Below are 22,129 nucleotides of genomic sequence, written 5' to 3' on the forward strand. Positions count from 1 at the left end.
TTAAACTTTATGTCTTTTTCATAAGCTCAACCTACTACAAATGTTTGCATTTGTTAGTATGGGATCTTTTTTTCTGAAAATAAGGTAACTAGTTTTAATCAGATTAACAGATTAAATACAAATGCTCTCTCAGTGTTTGTTGTTCTCTGTTCTGTCCTTAAGAGACTTCAGTGCTTCTGACCATGCCCCATTATTACAATTCAGCAGCTCTGAGATGGAGTCAAAGGCTTCTGTCAGGAGTTGTTATTCTGCACCTTGTTGGAGAGCACTGGGCTAGCCTGGACTCTGCTAGGGAAGCATCTCTTTTCTGTTTGGCAGCTCCTTGCTGCATTTATGTGCGGTTTTCTACCTTGTATCAAAATGGGTAGTGACAATTTATTAAAAATTCACACAAACATTTCCATGAGTTCACACTCCGTTCTTATCACAGATGGACCCAAACTGCAAAATCTGGATCCTGAATTAAATATTCTTTTGCTTTGATATGTCAGATGCAAGGTCTTGCCTTCATTAAGAAAAAAAAAGGAAAAAAAAAAAAAGCAAAAGGTGTGTTCTCATTTTTGTATTAGTTAACTAAAGGTTAAATTCTAGCAAATGCAAAAGAAACTCAGACTTTATTTGGGTTCTCTACAGTCACCAGCTCAATGTTTAACTTATTTGAAGCCTATAAACTGCCCTGTTTTCAATGGAGTATTGCTGTGCATCAATTGCTCTGAGTTATGGGTACCTATTATCTTTAGTGAGAAGAATACCCAAATACATGAGCAAGGCCTAATTCCAACCTCAAAAACACCAGAAATACTAAAGCACTGGATGTTAAGATATTTATCATTTGGTTGTGCTGCTAGCACACTGCACATATTCAGAGGCAATAGTGAGGCAGGATCCCAAGATGAGAGAGATCACTCAGAACTCCAGTGCCACAGGAGAATGAAGGAATTCTGAAGAAAATGTTAGGATTTTGCTGCTTTGTGTGCAATGATAGGAAAGCATCATGTTTTGCCTATGCTGGTTTGTGACCAGGACCACTAGTAATAGCATTTTCACACCATTGTTTTTGGCCAGTCTGCGTGTTATAACATAAGGAAGAGAAAATGAGGACCAGTCAAAAAGTAGCATAAATTAGATGATTATGATGAAAACATTTAAATTTTGACATGTACTTAACAGTTCTTCTGTGCCCAGCAATGCTTGGAATAAGATGAACATGTTTTGTGGTAATGCCAGATCCCATAATATCACCCAGGATCAGTAATGAGAAGGGCTGCTCTCTCTGAAGATTATTCCAATCACACCTTTCCACGGAAGGTTTAATGTTCAGCAGTCTGTTAGGAAGAAATGTGTTTTAAAACAAGAGTTGGAAATAGAAAAGATGATTATGACACAATTATGCAGAAAGAGAATGGCACAGAAGACTTCACAGAGAGCAGTCTGGGAGAACTCAAAACAAACAAAAAAAAATGAAGCCTTTTTTTCTGTGGTACACCCAGCTTCTTAGCAGATACCTCAGTGGGACTGCTATAGCTACTTCTCTGTATTGGTTTGTCTTCAGTCATGTCAAAAGATCCTTCTGTCACATTCTGAAACATGCAAAGGGTAAAATACATAATGCTGTGTACAGTTAAAATTCAGTGGTTCACAAATATTGCAGCCAAGGCCAAAATCTTTGGATTGCAGTGTCAGCTTTACGATAGTGCTTTGTAGCACCAAAGTCATCTATTTCCACTTCATAAGCATTTTTTTTATTTGTTATGCTTTTTGTATGCCTTTTGAAGTCCAGAAAACCTTACAGCACAGCATGCTGTATCACCACACCATTTTTCCTTTAGAATTTTCTTTAGATATTTCCTGGAAGATTGTCATAATGAAATTTGTACTGTTCCACGATTTATGCTTTTTCCCTGTGCCAAATAGATACATACTAATATACTATAATATATGCTCTCAGTATCACCAAGAAAAAGCACACAATCTATTAAATGTCTGCTAAGTTTACCATTTGAGATCATTTAAATTATGTTTAAGTGACTTCAATCCTCCAAATTCATTTAAAGCCCAAAGAACTGGCATAATTCCAGAAGCAATCAGAAGGAAGCCAAGACCTACAGGAGATCAATATAAAATTTTAAAGTCTCTGAATCCAAACTGCTGACAAAAAATGCAAGCTCAAAAAAAAAAAAAAAAAAAAGCAAACCAGCAAACCAGTTAATGGCTTTTCTAAGTAAACATCCAAGATATTTTTTTATCATGCAATGAAGCTTTTTGATATATGTAATCTTTGCTCTTTTCCAGCTCCTATCTGTCAGTGGAAATGTAGCCTTTTATATACCAACAGATTAATGTTCTCAAAGGAAAAAAAAAAGTAAAGGAATGCACTATAGCAATCACTTTTTAAAAACACAGTTAACTAAACACTGAACATTTGACACTGAGTACTGTGAGGATAGACTTTATGTCAGAACATCTTTTCCTTGTTTTTATTTTTAAGCAGTAACTACAGAAGCAGCACTGCATTTATGCTATCATAATTAATGTGGTGACAGCTTTTCCATTATAAATTTCTGTTTTCAGGGATTTATAACTCATCTGTGGAAGACTGTTCCAGGCAAAAAAAAAGTCTTTTTGAAGTGTAAAGATCAAAGATCACATTAAACTTCATGTTTAAAAGAAAACTACCTTTTTTCTTCAGCACAGCAAGCCAAAAGTTCAAAACAGCAGTGAAAGGATAAATGTGTCTGGTCTGCTTTATTTTGGTTTCACACTGGAAGAAGTGATAGCATTTATATGTTTAATAGTAAACATTAATATTAGAAGAACATTAAACTGATTTTGAGGCAGCATGGAGGCTGGCACTCACTTATCACCAATTTAAATTATTTCAGTTCATTGCAAGACGAGTGTCTCCTCAAAGTTTCAGAAATAAATATTTTAATTTAAATTTGGGGTAACCACGGATTTCATAAGAGCAATGATTTTGCCCCCAGCAGATTGTACACAGAAAAAAATCAGTTTCATCAAGGGAATGTGTGGGTAATAGGGATAAATAAAGTGAAGGTTTATTTAAGTGTTGGGAAGAATGAAAATACTAAATCAAACAGAAAATTTTAAAAAATATTAAAATTACCTAAAGTGTATTACCTAAATCTTGTCACAAAAAGCAAAACAACCCTACTAAAGCACTTCTCTGTGTCGGTACTTCCACTGAAGTCTGTACTTTTGCAAGGCTGAAACTGAAATACAAGGATAGCTTTAAAAACAAAAACAGACAGGCATGAATACCAGAGATAAACTATCAAAGAGAGATCTCTGGTACTAAAACAGCACTGTCTATGCTATTTAATCACTAATATTTTGATAAGATTTTTCTCTTTTCTTTTTAAATATGTGCAGTAGTTTTGATGTTACAGGATATATATATATCACAATAGGTTATAAATCATTAAACCGATGATATTGTTTCACTTATCACTTATGTTTCATTTGTGTGATAGAATTTTTTTGCAGTCTGTCTCTAATTATAGAGGAAGATTTTTTTTCCTGTCATTTATTTGACTTCATTCACCACTTCTCAACATATGCCATATTTAGGATGTGATATAACTAAAATTTTGTGTGAAACCATTCTAGTTCTTCCATTTTAGGACCAACTAAGGAATGTATCCCCTTTAAGTTACTGTTTAAATCTCCTTTGGTTAAATATCATAATTAAAATAAGCCCAAGAAGACCACCTCTGTGGAGGTAAAAGTGATGCTGCTTGTAGGATAGAGCTTGGGCAGGTTTCAGGAGACAGCTCGAGTGATGGAATTCCTTCAGGGTGGGCATCATCACTGGGCTTTGCAGAAGAAACTCAGGAATCTTGCACATCAATCTTCTGTGAGTCCAAACTGATTTTGCGTCCCTTGTTCTAGGTTGGCTCACTGTAGACATTATCAGTTATACATTTGGCTATTGTTAGTATTCATTTCTAACCAATGATCAGAAAAGCAGAAAAAAAAAACACTTTAGTGTTTAAAAAAAATTATGTTAGCTCTAGCAAATCCTTGGGGGGAAAATCCATATTTCATTTTGGGTGTTCCTTCTCTCTCTCTTTCTGGCTGATAAATTTACGAAATATATAAAAATTCTGCATCCAACCTGTACTTTACAAGCACAAAAGAGATCCACCCTCCAGATGCACACAAGCCAAACCCTATCACATCACTTCCCTACCAAAAACATATGCACTTTCTGGGAATCAGAAGCAGAGCCTAGAAAAAATCTAAACCATTCACTTGAATGATATTAATAATGAACATATGCAGAGTTTGTAACTTCTCTTGTTCTATAGAAAAGGTCAGATTACCTAGTCTGTACTCTGACACATTACAGGTCATTACATTTCATCAACTTACCCTTCTCAAGTGTTTAAATATCTAAATTTAGAACTCTAAAAGAAATGCCCAAAGGCCCCGAGTTGAGCTAAGCTGCTTATCACACAGTCTTTTAATCTCTCCTTATCCCAAAGGTTCCTGATTCTGTAGCCAGGCACAGGGGTAATGGTTACAGCCTGTGCCCTGTTGCTTCACCTTTAAACAAGGAGGAGGAGGAGGTGGGATCACACAGCTGGATGTACTCTCACCTCCAATCACAGAAGCTAGATCCAAATCTGAGCTCATCTTTTCAGTGCTTGGGTCAAAATACTCTGAAGCTCCTCAGTAATCCTGTTTACAGTAGGGGAAATCAAAGTTTTACCAGTGTCCAAGGCCCTTTATATGATACAATACTGAAATTATTTCTATTGCTAATCTTGCTGTTATTCTCTGCATTTCCTGTGTATACAATAGTGACTTCAAATGCAAGTTCAAATGTAAATAGCAGAGTCTTTTATCCCTGGAGTCAGGCTATTCTCCCAGAATACCACAGATGTCAGTAGAAGAATTTGCACCAAGAATAGTTTTTTGTCTTTCCATTGTTTTTGACACCTCAAACACATGCAATTTTTTTCATGTGGGGCACGTGAGCCATCTTCAAGAGAAAGTGGTCATAAAATGCCACTGCAGAAAGTCCTCCACTGGTGTGTGCCTTCCCATGACTGGATTAGTGCTGTCTCTGCTGCCAGTCTTCCTTCAGCTGCCTGACCTTTGACAGGTGATGTTTGGGAGGTAGGATCTGAAAGGTGTCAAATGGGAGGCAACATACCTCAGTAGATCTGTTTTCTCTCATGACACATGGAAACTTTTCTTCAACAGGTACCGATTAAAGAATCCTGTTTTAACTTACACTGGGATCAGGCATCCTGAAATCAGTGACCTGCCAACCCCCTTCAGCACAACAGACTGTTTGTGTAAAGCCATGAGGTACAGCACACATCAGCCTGGGTAATCTAATACTGAGTTCCCATGCATGAATCAGGGACCCAGATACCTTGAGGTTTGCCCATGGCTAGGTGTCAAATCTTCTCTTTGCCTCATCTTAGACAGGTTCTTGAAGAAAGCCCTCTATGAAAAGCCACCAGGAAGACTGTTATTCCTGTGAGAAGGCTGGGTGCTGTAACCTTCTGATGTCATGGCAGCAGGCTAGTGAAGTTTTATGTAATTTTTGCTTTATTTCAGGACACATGTTCATGCAAATGAGGATTTGCTCCCACTGATTAACACTGTCTGATTTTTGTTGAGTCACCTCAAAATGAAGCTACTGATTTCTGCTGGCTTAGTAGAAAAATAAAAGATAAAGAAAAGTTCCCATAAAAGTCATCTAGATTAACCCTGTGAATGAGGGTGGTGCATAGAGATTACAGTAATTTAACTAAAATGTTTTGAATCTACTTAGTTGAAATCCATGAAATTTCCATATCCTTAGAGAAATGTATTTGACTGGATGTATATTAGTTTTAGGCACTGGGACAGATTGATAAATTTTTACAAAAGGGAGTGAGTCCCAGATTATCTAAATGAATTTACAAATTGAAAAACTCTCTATTTTCACACTGAGACTGAGACTGACAAATGTCTTTTTCTCTTATATTAACTGAAATGATTACATGAAAATTACTGAAATGAAAGTCATGTATCTCTGCTTACTGTAGAGAAAACAAACAGCTTTTGTATTCACAGTGCCAAAGAGCAGAAGTATGGTGAGGCCTTTTCTAAAAGATTTCTCATAAATTACTCCACAACTTTCTCACAAATCCAGAAATTGTTTCTTTTATCAACCCAGGATTATTTTTGCATTATGTCAGGGATTAACTCAAACATTTCAAAAGTGAAAATGGTAAAAGGAGGGAAATGTCTGTAAATAAATCTGTTTGACTCCTGTTAAGTTTCTGGAATGTCAACTATTATTACAGTTGTACTTTGTAATGTGTGTCTCACAGGTGCCACTGTACTACACTCTAAATGGGAGACATGATCTCTGACCCAATAATTTTACATCTGCTTTTCAGTTTTGGAGCACAGGGAACACATAAGAAGAGGCCAAAGCACAGAACCTAAAAATCTACAGTAACCTGTCATACCTTGGTTTGATCATAACAAAGAACATCAAAGATTAGGTTTGGATTTTTCCTAACTAAGAAAGGAAAATGTTCAAGTTTTTAACTCGTGTCAGACCAGGTGAATTAATAAGCTCAAATAACACACTTGCTCTCCTGTATCCTGTTTCAGAAGGATACATGAGCACTGCAAGACCTTGCAATCTAGAAGAACACTACTTTGTTTGGTCTGGAAGCTGTAGTGTACATTATTACCAACTTAATGGATATTGTAATGGTAAGAAAGAAAACATTCAAGAAATGCAAACCTGGAAGGTCCATCCTTTATGATTATTGATCTGCTTGTGTCCTTCCCTTTACGCTAGTGCTGCATGGACTCCTCTGGCAGAGCCTGGTTTTGATGATAGGAGATATTGCAGGTTTTGTTAAATAGCTTATTATTGTCAGTAGAGGAAAAAATGGGAGAGATAATATGAAACCAGGATAGTTTCAACCCATCACTGGGATGGTGGGCTTGTTTAAGACAAAAGGTAATACTCAACTAGGACACCCAAAGGCAACAGCACGTTCAAGTTTGTGCTTGATATTTAGACCCCCATCTTCCATGTTTTTTCCTAGGTGTGAAGGTCCTCTTAATTACTTCAGTGGCATTAAGGATTTACAGACTCTGAGGAGAGACCAGAAGGAATGTCTCACATACAGATTAAGTGTCTCACCACTCAGGCCACAGGATTAATCACAGATACATGAGAATGGGCACATCTGCATGTGTGAACATAGGCACACTCGCAAGTGTTCAGGGCTGTCACATCTGTGCACCATCAGGAGTCGGTGCCTAGCTTTGATACCGTTTCAGAAATCCACAGAGCCTGTCTCATGAGGGCGGTGGACAAGCTGGGACCCTAGGGAGTGTGATGTGTGGGTGTTTGTTCATCATTCTCCCACCATAGCGGCATCCTCATAGACTGTCTGCATTTATTTATTTATTTTGTTGGCATTGCTCATGGAGGTCTTAAATCATCCTAAATGAAACATTTGAATAAAAATGCCTGAGAACTGTCAGCATGTAATTCCACTCTGCATTCTTTTCTAAGCTTTGCATCCAGCCTTCACAGTACAGATGCTTGCAGTCTGGTGTGTTACATCTTGCTTTTATTTTCAAATAGTGCATTTTTTCAACATTTCAGAGCCATACAACCTCCATCAGGACATAATGACATCTGATCACAGGTTTTAAATAGCTGCCTGATACTTAGAAATACAGCTTTCTAGGTGTCCAAGATTAACTCTGTGATTCATTCAAAGCTGAAAGAAGGAAGGTAGTGACTCTTCTCTGATGCACTGTGGTTATGAAGAGGATCTATTTTTAAAAGTCTCTGACTAACCAAATTGTAAAGAAAGGGAGAACAGCTAGTGTGTTAATGAATGACCACACCGGAAGGTCAGTATCAACATACAGGAAGTGTCCTTCACCACTGCTCTCCATAAGCTGAGGCTGCATTGTCTATAAAACCTTCAAAGAGCATTGGCAACAAAACAAAGCCCAGCAAATCTCTCTTTCTTGTCCATTCTTTGACCCACAGCCCAGAGGCAAGTGGAGCTGTGCAGACTTGCAGCAGCAAGGTCTGAGGCCAGCGGAGCACCCAGGATGTGCTGGCAGTCTGTCAGGACACTCAGCACACAGCTGTTGTGTAGCTGATCCTCACAGGCAAGAGAGCACCAGCACTGTGCTGTGAAGCCCTGAAACCAGGCTACAGGCAGGGTCCATTCAGGCTCAGAGCAGTGTTCACTGCTTCTATGGCCAAGTCAACATCTGTACCTAGTGGGGCTGAAGACAAAGCTATCGCTCAGAGCTAGCTAGCTTAGGGGTCTCCTGAGAGTCCACCACTGCAAAATTTAGTCTTGCCTCAGTAGTGCCAGGTTGAAGTTCAAGAGTCAGAAATTAAATGCTGACTTTGTTATGTCTGACTTACTGCTTCAGTTACTCACGGCTCACTGGAGTCTCCCTCACTGGAGATATTCAAGAACCATCTGAACACAATCCTGTGCCATGTGCTCTGGGATGACCCTGCTTGAGTAAGGATGTTGAACCATATGACTTCACTGTGGTCCCTTCCAACCTTACCCATATGGTGATTCGGTATGAACACTTGATTTAATTCCTCAGTATTTTTTACAGATGCATTTTTTAAAGTGGGGGCATAAAAGTAGATACTGAAATCAAATTTCCTAGTAAGTGTTGAAAACTGATGTAACATTACTGAAGTAAATGTAGTGCTTCTTTGTATTAAACTATTTGCAAATCATGAAATTTAATTATTTTTTATAATTGACTACTTAAGAAACGTAGTACAAAGAAACAGTCATAGCAGGCCACCTGAGACAATAAATACCAACCCAGTCTATTCTATAACTCAGCAATTCAAAATAGTTGATCTGACATATTTTAACAGAGGTATTGTAACTAATTTCAAGTGTGGTGGTAAGGAAAAATACTGCTTATGTAACTTTGCTAAACCAACTACTCTGTTTATTCTTTCTGTAAATGATATCTGATGACAAGTCCTAATGCTTCATTACACTTCAGCTTTGCACTTATTTTATTTAGCATGGTTTGAATAGCTGGCAGGATGACCCACTATCACGTTGCTCGTTCAGGCTTTGGTGGCTGCCAAAAGGAAGGTTTTGGTGCCCATCGGCCAGAAGAAAATTGGCTTAAATTTTGTTTAACCAATCACTGGCAGTTTAGAGATAGGAACGTCTACTCATCATACACATCCCTGCCTTTAATGCCTAGATTTCACAGTCCTACTCTCATTTGGTACTATATCTCTCACCCAACTTAAACATCTTTCCAATGTCCTCTGAAAGTGTCTAGAATGCCAAGAAAAACTTGTCATGCTGCTATGATCACAGATAATAAATGACAGCTGACTATAACTCAAGATAGTGCCAAAATCCTTTATTAAATTCTCCTATTTTAGCAAGCAATATTATCCATATAAAGAAAAACACCAGCATATCCTGCATTATTCCCGGAACTAAGAGGAGACCATTCATTTGTAATATTTGGCAGGATGTTTTTGGATTGTTTTTCTACCAGAGAAGGACACTAGCCATTCGATTCACTGACTCCATTTTCTTAATAGATCCCATGGAATACATGACTAGCACCATGAGTGTGGTTTGGCAGGAACATAATTAATCTTAAACATCACCTGCCTTGATTGCTGAAACCTCTTAGTCTTTCCAAGATGAGATTCTGTTTTGAAGGACTTCTTTATATGCTAAAATGTGGACAGGTCCAAGGAAAATCCCTCTATCTGGAGATGAGAACTCATTCCAGTTTCATGCAGCCCTGTGACATACCCAGCTCTGCAAGCTGAAGACCCCTTGCATGGTGCCCACCTGCCCCTGCTGCCCCCAGCACTGCCTCAGCTCAGGGACAAAGCTTCTTGCATGATTTCAGAGTGTCTGTGGGACGCAGAGACAAACAGAAGCTGGGGCAACAGCCTTGGCAGTGAGATCCTGGAGGCCAAGAAACCACTGGAAGGCTCCAGAGCTGGGATAGCAGCATCATGGACAGGTCCTTCCCTTATCGCGTGACGCAACACAGAGGGGGGAAAGCAGAAGCACTACCATTATATGGCCCAGCCTGAGACATAGACAGATCCCAAGTAAAGTGCTATATATACTAAAAGAGAAAGATAAAAGAAAAATTAGGTGTCTCTTCAGACATCTGCAAAGGTCACTGTTCTCATTTTTCACCTAAAGAAATGGTTCCCCACTGAGCTGTTCCTCATGTTGGCACAGCCCACTCTCTCTGAAAACCCCCTGCATGACACAGCTCCATCTTGGCTCCAACTTCTTATTTGTCCAGTGCCACCTCCACCGGCAGCAACAGCTCTGTCTTCCAGCATTCTCAGCACCGGTCTTCATGTTCTGACCTATTGATCTCATCCCATTCTTATGTCTTAAATCTCTTGCCTTCCTTCCATGTGCGAAGGGACTATTAGCAATAATTTAGCATCAATCTCCAATCTCACCGATCTCTGACTGAGAGAAACAACTTAAGAGTCCTCGTGACTATTGATTAACATCACCCCACTCCACACTTTGCCATGACTGCCTCATGCAACATAAAACCCTTGCCACATTGTGTTGAATTTACCTCATTATAGATCACTGGATCAAGCACACAGACCAATGTGGAACCAGGAAGCAGAAACAAAGTTTTCTCCTTGCTGAGGATGCACCTATAAATAGTAGCCTGCTGATTTAGACACTTTTCTGCTTTCTGTGCTCCCATCAGTTTCACATTCTGCCTGTAGAGTAGATGACCATCAACACAGTCTTCTCTGTAGACTGCCAAGGAGTGCAATAGCCTGGGAAGGACAATCTGAATCTCATCGGGATGAGAGGAATATTAAACCAGATCTCCCTGTTTTTTGATTAACATCTGTAGTCTTGCACTACTGTTTTCTTTAGCTGGGGTTTGGAAAATACTGCTTTTTTTTCTGTGTTGAACCCAATGTTGTGTGATAGACGGGTCTAATTTGCTGCAAAATTGGCTTAGATTTAAGACAGATGCCAGAAAGCTTCAATATCTATGGCAGCCAGTGCCTCGAGGCACAAGCCACAGAGCTTTGACCAGCCCTGCAAGTGCAGGAAGGGTGGCTGTGCAGAGCATAGCACTGCCACCTGGAGGCACCCAGGGACACCGAGCAACCGGGATGAGTTCTGCAGTCCTTGCCGTTCGTGTGGGCCAGTTGGCATTGCTCAGAATTAGTCGAGACTGATGCCTGCATGAGCAGGGCTAAGCAGGTACACAGCTGACAGTGTCAGACAGATGTATCCTCTCCTGGGTGCTTCCTGCCCCCGCAGCAGGGAGGGCGAAGGAGCACAGCACACAGGGCTGAGCCACAGCAGCTTGTGTGCTGGGACAAACTCAGAAACAAGCTCAGATGTTCTAGTTCAGTGCAGTGGTCTTTGTACAGCAGTGCTTTGAACTCCTTCCTGGTTCTCTGTTTGCATTCTCTCCTTAGAGGCACTCTCTCCCTAACATGGAGGGTATGAGAAAAAACATTGAATATTGTGAAGCTTGCAGACATTTGGATAATGGAAATTTACAGCTTCCTCAGATACACTGTTAGAAACCATATAGCACACCGGTTGCCTCTGCGTCCTTTTTGGAGCAGTTCCCACTTTGCCCGGTCAGCTCTGGACGCAGCAGGCTGCAGGGACCAGTCTCCGGAATCCGGGAGACCAGAGGTCTGGCTCGTGGGTCCTTCCACAGGACCGCGGCAATAGAGGCAGGTGGTGGAAGAAGGAGGCAGGCTCAATTGTGGATGAAATCCGGAAGGTTTATTGTGTCTCCGAACAGGGGACCTCGCCCCCCGGGGGTGTCCAGCAATGAGCAACCCTGAACGCGCCTGCCAGGGGTTTTATGGGAGGGTGGCGACAGGGGAGGGATGACAACGGCATCGAATCAGGGAAGGAGAAGGACGGGTCTGCGGGATGAGGGACACACAAGGAAACCTATCTTGGGAAAGGAAAGGGAGGGATCCTCTCCCCAAGACCAATCACTCGACGGCCCTGCCAGAACTTTCTAGAAGCTTGGGAGGGGTGCCGGAGCGATTGGCAGGGGTCTGGGAGGAGACAAATAGAGAAGGCAGGGTTATAAACACGAAACCAGGAGGGTATAAACTGGGATGGTACAATACCACGAAACCCAAAGGGGAGACCCGGACTGAACCAAACAAAACACACTCCCACAACCGGTGATTTCTTAGAAAATACTGGGGTTTTATTATTTTGTCTACATAAGTGCATAATTATATAGGGGCTAACACCCCTGAATTTTGCAACAGACTAAATCTTTCTGTCCCAAGGTGAAATATTTTTTTAAGACACTTCAGTAAATTGCTTCATTCATCCTCAAGTTCTGTCAAGGAAGAAATTACATTTTTTCTTCCATTTTACAAAATTAGAGGTGTAGTTTTACCATGACAATAAATCAGGAACATTTAGAGAGGAGGAGACAGACTGCCACCTACTAAACACACCACGCAAAATAAAAATACATACCCATTATATCATAGCTAGAAACATGTCTTTTTTAGTTAAAAGTTTAACTCCATATAAGCAATAACATCAGTTACTATAGACTAAATGGCATAAATTAAAATGGTAACATCAGACAATGAAGTGTTCTCAAATAAGGTAAAAACTAGTGTGAAATACTCTTTCATCTGTGTATCTGGTTGAATGAACCAATAATGAGATTTGTTAGGATCTGGCTGCACCCAGGTAAGTGGTCTGCTCTAGCAAGGCTGGGTGACTGCTTTTGTATACAAATGGGGCCCACGAGATTGTAGCAACAGATGTTCCTATTCCAGGGAAAAATCTCAACCTTCATTTTGCTATCAATCACAAATTGCCATATTTCAGAAAGAAGCTTAAGGCTCAAGGAGATCTTGCAGGTCTTTCATCCTTGCTGGATGAAATGTTGCATGAAAAGAAAACAGGTTCCAGAGAGGACTCCAGTAACATCTCCAGCTTCCAGATTGGATTCACTAACTGATGACAGCTTATTATGTGTGAGAATACAGTGTTGTTCCATTCATCATTATATATAAACCAGTATTTTTTACTTTCCAAATTTGAAGAGTTGTGAGGTTCTTTTTTTCCTGAGCTGTTCAAGGAAGCAAAAATCTAACTCCTTCATATTTTCAAAGAATAATGAGATCCACTCTCTTCCATCTTAGTTCAAGCCTGTAACTCCTGACCAAAGTCTTCATCATTACTAAGACAGTGTGATACTGATAGCTATTAGTGCAAGCATAGTGATGGACACTTGCAGAGCTGAAGTTCTGAAGTCTGTTTTTTGGAATGGATGTCACTGAATTTTTAGGAGTAGGATTTAGCTTTGGATTAAGACAACTAGGCCTTGGTGTTGAAATTGTTTAAAGTATTCAAGGAATACTTGTAGGTTCTTGTGCTTCTTTAGATAACTTAGGTACTCCAAGCCATTTGGAGGTAGCACGGGGCTTGCATATGACACCGAATTTGCAAAATATTTGACGTTTCTTGGAACAGCAGGTGGTATGTCTCACAAGCATTTAAAATTACACAGGATCTGCATTTAGATAACTGAATCCAGATGCACATGAGTGTATTCTAGAATGAAATAAACTTGAATTTTGGCAGCTTAGATTTAAACAACTAACTTTTTCGAGCAACTGGTGTAAGACGAACTTTGTTCCTATCATATTAGTTCATGTAATGAATATATGTTTCCTCCACATTTTCTTATCACCTCACACTCATTACGCTATGATTTTAACTATCAGTGATCTCCTGTTCCCAAGTGGCCAGGCAGAGTATGAGATCACAGCCCCTAGGTTCGTGAGCATTAAATATACACACCCTGCATGTATCTTCAATATGAATAGAAGTTGCATGACTATGTCTCCAGATAGCTTTAGTCAGATCAGCCACTACACTTAAAACAATTCACAGCAATGTTCTCTTGGCTCTGGGCTGGGCACATGCTTACCCCAGCTGCCGGCCTTCCTCCTACTCAGCAACCGCTCTGTGAGCGGGCAAGATCAGGCTGACCGGTGGCAGCTGGCATTGTACTTACAGAGCAGAAGGGAGACTGCTGGTAGGGTTTAAAATACATGTTTTACAGCATGCCAGTGCAAGGCAGGAGCCAGTTTTATGAGATTTGGCTGATATGAAATGCCTATCCTTGATGCTTTAGGGAACGAGAAAATAAACAGTGTCAAATATGCAAATTCAAATCATTCTATTCCATACACGCATTTTACTAGTATGACAGTATGCCTGGCAATTATGTCCTCAGCTAACCCTATATCTAGGTAGTTTCTCACTCCCCAGGCCAGCTCTTTGTGATTATTCGTTATAAAAATTGTGTTTTGCACTGTACCTTGAAAATTGTTAAGTTAGGTGTTGCTTATACATGTCTGCAACTCAATGCAAAGTAATTTGGAGAAACATGGTAAGCAAGAGAGGCCCTGTCTTTCCACAGTGGTATGATTTGGCTACAATATTGCTTGTAAATTGACATTTATATCTAAATAATTAACTTTGTGTTGAATTTGATCTTTCTTGAGCTCTTTCACTATAAAATATATATACAGGAGTATTTATGTGCAATTTTTTTAAAATACTTTTTAACTTTCAACCTGCTAAAAAAACTGCTGTGAATAAGTTCTTGGACTCCTACATTTTTCACTACTACATGACTTCTGCAATACTATTAAGTGAAGCCTTTCATACTTTTATCTGAACTAATGGTAATATTTACTGGAGCATACTTCTATGGAATTTTTCAGCAAAAACCTCTTTTGCAAAGACTCTGAAATCCACTTCACACAGAGATGCTTCAGCAGCTTGGTACTTAACTATCAGATGTAAGAGGGATGTTGTGTGACATCTGAGGTCATGAAGCAGCTTACAGGCAGCATTCAAAAGCGTGTATGAACGAATCCAAACTAACTGTATGAACACAAGCACCCTCCATTTACTTGTAAAGCCTGACTATGAAAGAGTTCATTGTATCTGTGCGTGTACGTGTGTGTGCGCAGATAGAATCACTGGCAACTGGCCCTTCATGGCAGACCAAAATCAAACAGCAAGTGAAAATGAGGACATGAAAAAAACCTGCTCTGCAGTCACCTTAGTTCTTCCTTATATTCATTTTAATTTTTTTTTAAATGAAGGAGATCAATTCAACAAGCAAGAAACCAACCACGACAATTATTCACAGTTCAACATGAATATGTAACCAAGCAGCAGAGAAACACCCCAATAAAAAGGCACAAAGATAAATAAGTGAAAAAAGGGAAATGGTGCATGTTGCTTAGCGTGGATATGAGTAGGATGGGGTAGGATGTGCATAGCACAGGCTATAAAGCACTTATTCACCTGTTCAAAGCCAGGGGTTGGAACTTTTCTACCATATCCTGGTTACTCAGAAGTTGTTTTCTAGTGTGGTTGGTGTAAGCTTAAAGCCACCATGACATCCGATGATGCCTCTGAAGCACTGTCAGGAAAGAGAAAATGACAATATCTGTGACTCCCTGGAAGTGCAAGAAGAGTATTTCCAGCTGGATTCAAGAGGCCAGGATGTGGTCTGCAGGACTGTGGAGCTTTCGTTCCCCTTCTACCTGGGGTGATCCACCTCAATCACCATCAGTACTTAAAACGCCAAGTCACCCTAGGTGACCACAGAAAGCCCCAAAAGCCCTATTTCTCACTGTGGCTTCCTGTGTTCTGGGATTTCCTTATATAAATTGGAGCTCAGGGGATTCCCTCTCCTATTGTTTTTATAGGAGCTGCTCCTAGGCTGTCCTCACTTTCCCCTTCCTGAACACACTGCTGGCTATTATGACGCTGCATTTTTTACCTGCAATCCCTGCCTTTTTTTTTTTTTTTCTTTTTTGTTAAGAAAAGGGATTTCCAGATGATTTTCTTCTATCATCTGGCTTCTGAGAAGCTCCTAAATAATCTTGCAAATGTCTCCAGTACCTTTGGTTCTCTGAATATAACTCAGATTAGAGATGCATTCAGAGAGAAAGGGAGTCCCTGCTTATTGGTCCCTTACCCCAGCTGAGAGGCTCCTACATATCAGCCAGCTCCTGACTGGGAACCTCCAGCCCAGTACCACCGTAAGCTGTAAGCTCCCATAGTTATGCCAGACCCTTTGAAAGCTTCATGGTGAGACACCTCATCCATCACATAGGTCAAACTCAGCCAGAGATCAGATGAAGAAGTCTTCAGGTTGATTTTTACAAAAAAACAAATCTCCAGTATGATCTGAGAGCAGTGAGAATGCTCTTGGACCCTGGCCCTTGGCTTTGCTGCTCAGCTGAGATTTTGAGAGTAAACTCTGCTGAGGCAGTTAAATACATTAAAGCCATCAGCATGCTTCTCCATCTCACAAATGCTTGAAAAGCAAAAGAAAAAGATTACAAGTTTTAAAGCAGGATGGAAGGTTTACTCAAATTAACTTAAATCAGTGAAACATTCCTAACTGACTCCACAGATTTTTAAACTGGACTATTCCCAATGGTTTTCAAGGCATTTTTAGAGCTTTGGGAAGCTATTGAAGACAATATACCAAGAAAGTGCAGTAAAGCAAGCTGTGAGAAATTGGGATGGTGACAAGATTTCTGGCATTTTTGGACCATGTGTCAGCAACATGGCACTCAACTCAGTCATAATAAAAAATCCCACAAAAGGGCAAGATGGTAGCATTTACCCTGAAAAGAAACAGAAAAGGTATTAGTATTGTTACTACTGTATCTCTGAGCTCAGAGCCCTTCTCTTAGCCCCAAGGGAAGCAAAGGATTTCATCCACATGGGTTTACTCTTTTAAGCTGTCATGTCTCTCTAATAAACTTACAGGACATGAAAACAACAGTGGACATGAACCAGGTGTCTCAAGTCTATCCAGAATCCAAGCTTACTTTATCCACTGTTTCTGAATAAATATCATAACTGCATGAGGGAATGCTATATTCCAAATATATCTAGATAATGCATGGATATTTTAAGCTTTCTCCTTTCCATAAAAACCGAAATAGCAATTTCTTTACCATTTAAAGAAGTCTCATTGAATGGGCTCTTTATGCAGCCAAGTGTGCATATACTCGTCTTGGCATTATGGAAATGAGAGTTGGGGATATGCATGGGTTAAACTTTTGCCTGACCAGTTTTCATGTTCTTAGCGGTTTCCCTGTGAACACCGCTGGAGCACTTGAGGTATCTAGAATCAAATATCCAGAGGACTGGAGGAGGTTTTGGGACCCCCTTGCCCTCCCACTGTGAGGCCAGGAGCTGGGGCGAGGGCAGCAGCTCCTCACCAGAAACCCCGTCCCTGCCCTCCGCTGTCCAGCTGGGTGAAAGGGAAAGCTCCAAGCACAACTTGCTCCTGCCTCTGCGGATTTACCACAGACACAGACCAGGCCTGGCAACGAAACATTAAACAAACACGTATTAGCAACAAAAAGTCCGCGCTCGTGAGCCCCAAATCCCGGTGCTCTGGCACAGAGCCGCACTTCCCTCTAGCGGCTGCAGGACTCCCTGGAGACCTCACCAGCAGCTTGAAAACACCAAAGGTCGGGTCCCCACAGGGGTGTGTAACGCAGTGATATGGACAGATACACTCCTGTGTGTGCTGTGCAGAAATAGGTGAAGATAGGCATGTGCAAGAAATCTTCAGTTAGGAATGGAAATGTTTTTGGCCTGAAGGATGGTATTTTAGCATCCATCACGCAGTGTTTAATACATTTATGCACGTGAATATACTTACATCGACATACACACTTAGTGCTGTTCACTCTGTGTTGGTTTTTAAATCAGTGCCCTACTAGATAGCTTTTCCTTTTTATTTAGGCACTTGCTGTTCATAGACAGACATGAGCCAGAAAGTTCAGAACAGATAAACATTGCATTCCCAGACTTCTTTCACTTTGCAAAGCGAAGTAGAAAAGCTCCCCAATAACAGGATGTAGATTTTTCCAATGGAAAACACCCAGGGAACTCCCCGGGCCCTTCAGTAAGCCCCAGCAGTTTTCCAGCCAAAAGCTAAAAACGACCCGATGAGCAAGTGGGACCTTCAGTAAGGGAAATGGCAGCAGGAGTGCCTTGATGTGGCCCACCCGGCATATTTTAAGCACGGATTTGTGCATGATGTGAAAGCCATGACAGGGAAACTCATCAGCCTAGATTTCTAGCACCCCCCTGGATGCCACAGGTCCCAGATATGCAGCTGCTGAAACACTCAAGGATGACACGTCACAGCTTTCTGGCACAGCTCAGTAAGTGCTTTTCAGGTAAAAGCACATAAAAGAAATAACGCGTAAACATTGGCTTTTCCTCTAGTTGAAGAAAAGAAACATAAAGAAATTTAACTGGGAAACCAAAGTAAAAAAATTAGATTTGTGGCTGTGTATTAGATTTGTGACCTTGTGTCAAAATTAGCAGTTTAGAAGGTGGACTGCACCCATCACTTAAAAAATGCAGCATTGCCTTCTGTTTCTGTTTGCTTACAACACAAACGGGTTTTGTGCCTTGCTGTCTTGGAAGGCTGCTGCATTTCACATTATTTGGGAGTTATATACTTTTAATAGCACTTAATGAGACATCTTCTGCAGAACCCTCCTCAGTTCATAAACGTGATCCATTGCTTGCATGTGTAGTATTACACACCAAAAATAGCTCACAGCTCCTACCCATATTATGAATATATCATACAAAAGAAGCACCATAGAAGCAGCAGACAGAAATAGAAATCACGGGCAAAGTAAAAAGGATTATTGTAATTCAGACTCCTGTAAGTGCATTGGCATTGTCTTTCCTTATAAAATCTCATCCTATTTTTAGCAAGATTAATATCTTATTTAGTACTTGCAGCTTGAATGGGATAGAGACAGGCGGGAAAAAATTTTTCCAAAATGGCTGTAAGTTCCCAAAGAAAAAAATCTCTCTTGCACTTGAAATTAACCTTCACACTTTTAATTAGACTAATGTGGGGGGGTTTAATATAAAACCTAATCCCTTAAATTTATAGAGGAGAATGAGAGATTTTCATGAGCTCTGAAAGAAACAAGACCAGTTTGTACCACAAAAAGTGGTAAGTGGGGATGCATGGTGAAGGTCAGGAGAGTAGTCCTATGGTGAAGAATGTTTTTAGTGGTCACCACTTCTCACCCATTTTTGCTAGGGCTCCCTGTCCCTCTGGGCTGGCGTCAGTCTTGTCTTTTCCACATCCCTGCCTCTGAAGTTTGTTCCTATTTTACCCCAGACCCAGTACTGCTCTCCCTTGTAGGAGGCTGGGCAGTAAGGAGTTTTGTTACCCCTGCTCTGGCCCATTCAGGAAGCCTGGCTCCACTCTCACTCACCTCCCATCAGTCCTCTCCACCCACAGGTCTTGATCCAGGAGTACAGATTTCTAATTTCTTCTCCAAACTCCTCAGTCCCCTCATGTCCTTGCCTAGCCCTGCTACCAAGTCCTTGTTAGCTCTGCTGTCTCTGTTCTCCCTCTGTCAAACCTCATCTTGCACTTTCATGGTCCTTGTCCACAGTTTCTTTGCTTCCTTCAGAATTCATCAGCCTCTATATTATCCATTATTCACTTTCTTACTTTACAGTCCCAGTTTCCTTATCCAACAAGTCCCAGGTAATGCAGTAAATTAATCCAGCCATCATAGCAAACTTTGTCCAACTTCTTAAGTCCCAAGGAAAGCCAAGGGAAGAATGTCAAAGAACAAGCTCCTAGAGATCCAGTGGAGACCTTGTTTAGCCTCTTTAGTTTTATTAGGGGAGAGCGTTGTATGTCTCAGGGGAGCCTGCCAAAGAAACCTCTAGGAAGAGGGAGCAGTCACTTCTCTCTGCTGTCCTGGAGTAGAGTTGTGGAAGAATGAGTCATTTTGCAGATCAAAAGGTCTGGGAATTGTTCATGTTTACAAGAGACGTGGATTCCAGATCTAAGCTGAAAACACACTGATTAGACAGGAGATCAAAGTAGGAACATCAAATACATCTGACCCAGATGTAACATGGCCACAAGGGCCTTTATGGTTTTGTCATGTTATGCCAAGCCATATTTCCATTTAAAAACAAACAGTACCTTATCTGAGTAGAATGGAACATCACAGACAAATGCAAGTTTCACCATTTTGCTTAATAGATGTAGTTTCATTTCTTTATCCAGGTGCTTGAATGTATAACATCTGTTGCTTTCATCCCTAATTCCCAAATGATCCACTGCCAAAGCATTAAGGATGGAAGTTTTACAGATGCCATGTGCTCCTAGTTCAGTATATGTCATTTTGCTGTTGTTGCTGAACTGTTTTGCCCCCCAGGGAAACCTGACCAGAACCGCAAAGAGACACCAAACAAACACTCCCTGCATAGCTGTGCTGGCCATGTTCACTGTGGAGTCACCTGAATGTTACGGGAGGACTGAAGGGAAACCAGCTCTGGGGAATCAAATCACAAACTCATTCCACCCTCTAGTACAACAGGCTCCAGTGCCACGGTTATGAAGGAGGAGGGATACCTGTGCCTTTTAAGCAGAGATGAAAAGCAGATTTTGTAACATTAATGCTTATGTAACTATGCATGCTTCAGAGTAAGTTGACAACATAAATGTCAGTCAAAGAATGTCAAAAGGAAAGATCAAGAAGTGCAAATGTGTGAAATTTTTAATGATTTCTGAATTGCTAATCATGATTTTTTTAATGATCAATTAGAAGCTACTGTACAGCAAACCCTTATATACATAATGTATGTAGCATACAGTCTTCTCAGAGGTAACTTCTCCAGCATCTGAAGGCCTCATCCTTCAGCAATTTTGCTGAAGTTTTGCCAGTTAATGATCTGCCCAATTGCAATGAAAAGGGGTTTTATGTTTTTCTTTTACTTATTCTATTCTATTAATTAATTAAAATAGCAAAGTATAAACAGTCTAAGTTATGAGGTCTTGATATTTGGAGACATAGTGGTTTCAAATATTAGGGTAAGAATCAGCTGCAGTTTTAGGAGCACCCTAGTAGAGACACCTAATGTATATAAGGCAAAGACTGTGATGTGAAATATCAGAACCTGGAATTTATGAAAACTGGTGTTTGAATCATCTTGCTAAAGACAGCACTAATAATGACAGCTACCTATTAAATACCTGAAAATCTTCTTTATAGGGTTTTAAAGAATGTGAGGAGAGTAAAGTTTCAAAACACCTCAGTATCAGTCAGCAAGAGAGGAGAACACAGAACGAATGCATCACCTGCTGACCAGAGGCACTAATTACCCAGTCAGCACACAGATGAGATCAACATGCACTGATGGGGCACTCACAAGGTAAAGCACCATTTAACAGTATTAAGTTTATACCTAAGCAGTAGACCACAAGAAAGTGAAGGTTTTGTCATGGTCATTACCTCCTCAGCTGGAGTGAGAATAAAATGTATTTTGAGCTCTTTAGTGATAACCCATGACCATTTCCATCATTAGATTCCAAACTAAACACAACCCAATTAATATAAAGCCTGGAAGGAATCCTAAAACCTAACAAAATTCTACAGTGCAGATAATCTGATGCCAAGTTGCAGTAGGGGAGGCTTATCATCTAGCAGGCTGAAGTTATACAAAACATAATGAACACAAATGCTTGGATTCAAAGTGAAAAAGAGGGGGATTTGCCATTTCCTGATAAAAATGTTCTGTGTGACTCGTTTGCTGAGAGTCATCTGCAGGAGTTGCTGCACTCACTGCTCTGTGTTTCATACAACGTGGATCTCCCTTTTCTTAGGGAGAAAGTGGAAACAGGTGGTTTCAGTTACTTTTGTGGGTTACATTTGATGAATTGCTGTATTCTGCAAAAATCTAATTGTGTTTTGGATGCTTTTCTGTCTTTTTTTTTTTTTTTAATGAACGCTCAGCAAGTACTGGATAACAAGAATACAGCATTTTTCCAGTGTAGTTTAATTACTCTGAATTCTAAGAGAACTAAGATTCTCCTTTTCTCCTGTAATTTCAGCAACTTCTTGTCTCAATGAGCAGACATACCATACCATAGCTTTGCCAAGTTGTAAGTTCAGGAGAGAAGCATATCCTAAGAAGAATGT

The sequence above is a fragment of the Corvus moneduloides genome, chromosome 4 (genome assembly GCF_009650955.1).
Source record: "Corvus moneduloides isolate bCorMon1 chromosome 4, bCorMon1.pri, whole genome shotgun sequence".
Lineage (NCBI taxonomy): Eukaryota > Metazoa > Chordata > Aves > Passeriformes > Corvidae > Corvus > Corvus moneduloides.